The sequence below is a fragment of the Aotus nancymaae genome, unplaced genomic scaffold, assembly GCF_030222135.1.
Source record: "Aotus nancymaae isolate 86718 unplaced genomic scaffold, 86718_ANA_hifiasm-v0.15.2.pri h1tg000016l, whole genome shotgun sequence".
Classification (NCBI taxonomy): Eukaryota; Metazoa; Chordata; class Mammalia; order Primates; family Aotidae; genus Aotus; species Aotus nancymaae.
This window is the reverse complement of record NW_026988428.1, coordinates 45,395,126-45,398,348: the sequence shown is the minus strand read 5'-3', so window position 1 is coordinate 45,398,348 and position 3,223 is coordinate 45,395,126.

The following is a 3,223-nucleotide window of genomic DNA, read 5'->3' as shown; positions in this document are numbered from 1 at the left end:
TAAATCCTTTCTCATTAATCAAAACTTAACAGAGAATATAAACAATGATCCTCATTCCTTTTACCAGTTTTCACAAGTAGAAAGGTCAAAAGTCTCACTGGTAAAAAAAATAAAAAAAACAAATTTAAAAAAATCCTTTTATCCTTTTTCCAGCATGTGAGGATTCTGAGTTTCCTTCCCCCAAACTCAATTCTAAGCCAACCAGTTTAAGGTTTGGGAAATTAACTTTTCTCAGTTTGAAGGATGCATCCCAGGGGAGTGTCCTGTAGCATGGGGACACAATTACCCATTTGTAAAGAGAGGACAGAGGAGGAAAAAGGGAAAAAGAAGGTGTTTGTTTTCAAAGGATCCCCAGGTGTTCAGAATGCATTCAAAAGGGGGACAGACTACAGATAAATAATAGCTACTCATCTAGAAGGAGGGAAGCAAGGTGTCCCTGGTTCCTTTGTCTTCCTAGAAAATGCTGGGGCTCATGAGAAGGAAAAGAAAAAAAAAATCCTCTTTTCTTCTTCTGTCCTTATATCCCCAAGTCCTGGTGACCTCGACAGGGTGCCACCCATAGGTGCCAATGCAGCTTTACCCATGCTAACAGGAAGACTAGGGGGTGAGATTATCCATTCTAATTCATGCACTGACTCTGCCCCTGCTGTCAGTAGCCTTTGAGCGCCCCGCACCTCATTTAAGTCATGGTTACTAATATGACCTCTATCCATGAAACAGGAGGGTTGGCTTAATTGGCAAGAATTAGTCATGCTCATCTACCCTGTGCCCTTTTTTTTTTTTTAATACTGAGTCTTGCTCTGTCTCCAGGCTAGAGTGCAATGGTGCAATCTGAGCTCACTGCAACCTCTCCCTCCCAGGTTCAAGCGATTCTCCTGCCTCAGCCTCCCTAGTAGCTGGGACTACAGGCACATGCCACCACACCTGGCTAGTTTCTTTGTATTTAAGTAGAGACAGGGTTTCACCATGTTAGCCAGGATGGTCTCCATCTCCTGACCTCATGATCCACCTGCCTTAGCCTCCCAAAGTGTTGGGATTACAGGCGTGAGCCACCACACCCAGCCTGTCCTGTGCCTTTTAACCTTTATTGTTGTCTGCCTCTGGATCCCTCAGATCCAGTTTTCTTTCTTAGGGCTTTGACCCAAAGCTTGGAATTGAGTTTGGGAAAACAGAGCTCTGGCGGGGGCAGGGGTGCGTGCATGGACTCATCAAGCCCCAGGTGAACCTCACCAGACTGGCTGTTGCCTCCTTATCAATAAGCCAAATGCTAAAGTGAAGCTGTGGGATTGGGTCCTCAAAGAAGGGAAAAATGGTGTGCTGTGAATTGGGGTCCTGGTCTAATAAGACACCTTTCAAGAGAAATTCTCTCACATAAAAGTTAACTCCTGACAGGGTGGAGATATAAAAACAGCTTAAGTGCTGGTGGGGAAGATGGCTGGGGGAAGAACCTCTTATTCTGGTGCAAATGCGTTTCTCCAACAGGGAGAGAAACTTCTAGTTGTTGTCCAACTGAGTGGGACTTCTCTGCCGGTGAGGGTAAGACTCCGTGAATGTATGGTGGGGAACACTGGCCAGCTGGCTGCATGGGGCCCGGCCCAAGGTCATCCTGGGGCCCAGACAGTGGTTGTGGTCAGTCCCCCGCTCTGTGGCCATTGGGTGCCACACACGCATGTGGCAGACATGGCCATGCTTCTCAGCTGGGAGGGAGGGTGGGGCAAGGAGCTGCCATCCACCCATCCCTCATGCATGCATGCCTGTGGCCATTGTCTCATGACCAGAAAAAACCAGGCACACGAACACATTGAAAAGTGAAGAGGGCATAATTGATTAAGTGAAAGAAAAACTCCCAACAAAGAGAGGGGTCCTGCGTGCAGGTTTCCACCTAACAAACTGAATACCATGCCACCAAACACAAGTTCAAGAGGCCAGGCTCCTCCCCTGCATAAGGAGCAAATTCCCGGTGGCTCCACCCCATTCTTCTAGTATGCATGTGGGCCATTAGTCTGAGCCACTCCACGTTGATTTATTTCCCTGACTGCGCATGTGTTATGTGATGGAATTTTTCACCATGGGCATGTTTAGGCAAGTCCCCTGTGCATAATGACCTGGGTGGGTCAGAGGTTCTCTGAGGACCCTTCCCTATTTGCCTAGACATTTGGCTGTCTCCTGCTTCTCACTACCACCGAGGATGTTATAAAGATTAAGTGAAAGATTGGTTAGTTTTCCGCAAAGATAAAATGCTAGACAAATGTGTTCTAACATTAATATCATTATTACAATGTGCCAGAGAAGACACATAGCTCTTGATGCTCTTGGTGAAATCTGCATAACATTTTCTCTCAGTGAGAGCTATTAAGCTCTAACATTATATTGTTAATTAAAACAAGTTCACACTATACTGTGGCTCTTACAAGCTTTTAATTTTATAATAATTATAGACACATTTTCTTTTAAACATTCATAGATATAAGTAAATATTATATGTTTATGACAATTTTATGCTATTCTAAGCATTGAATCAGATTATATTTGATCTTTCTTTCCCAATTATAAAGAAACTGGCTTTCTTTAAAAGACCAGCTCTAAATCAGCAGTCTTATTTTAATTAAATATTTACTCACAAGCATTTATTTGGAGGTGTCATGTATGGTTTTAAGTTTCCTACAAATTTTAACTCATTTAATCCTCATAGCATTCTATGAAGTAGGTACTCTTATTGTCTTCATTTTACTGATGGAGACATTGAAGCAACCAGCAGTTAAGTAATTTGCACAGGTTACAGCTAGTAAGTGGTGGAGGAAGATTCAAATCCCTGACATCTGGCTGCAGAGTTTTGCTTATGATTACAGACATGTTATCAGTCATGGAGTTTCCTAAAGCCCTGTATAGAAAAATGCTGTAAATCATGTGAGAAATATACGATGATGCCCCTAATTTCCTAAGTCAGTTGATTTGAGTGCTGTACAAATAAGGCCAACATCAAAGGCCAGATCCTCAGCAAGAACTTTCTATGTAGATCCATGCTGTTTTTTTATTCAGATCATGTCTCCTATGAACTAGAAAAAAATAAATAAAAGAAGAAATGAACAATATCCAACAGCACAAGTGGATTATCATGAGCTCCCTAATGCTGACAGGAAGTCATTTTTGCATATTTGCATAACTATGTTAACACATGGGATGCTTTCACAAGCCCAAGTTCTTTCACATCCAGCTCATTATT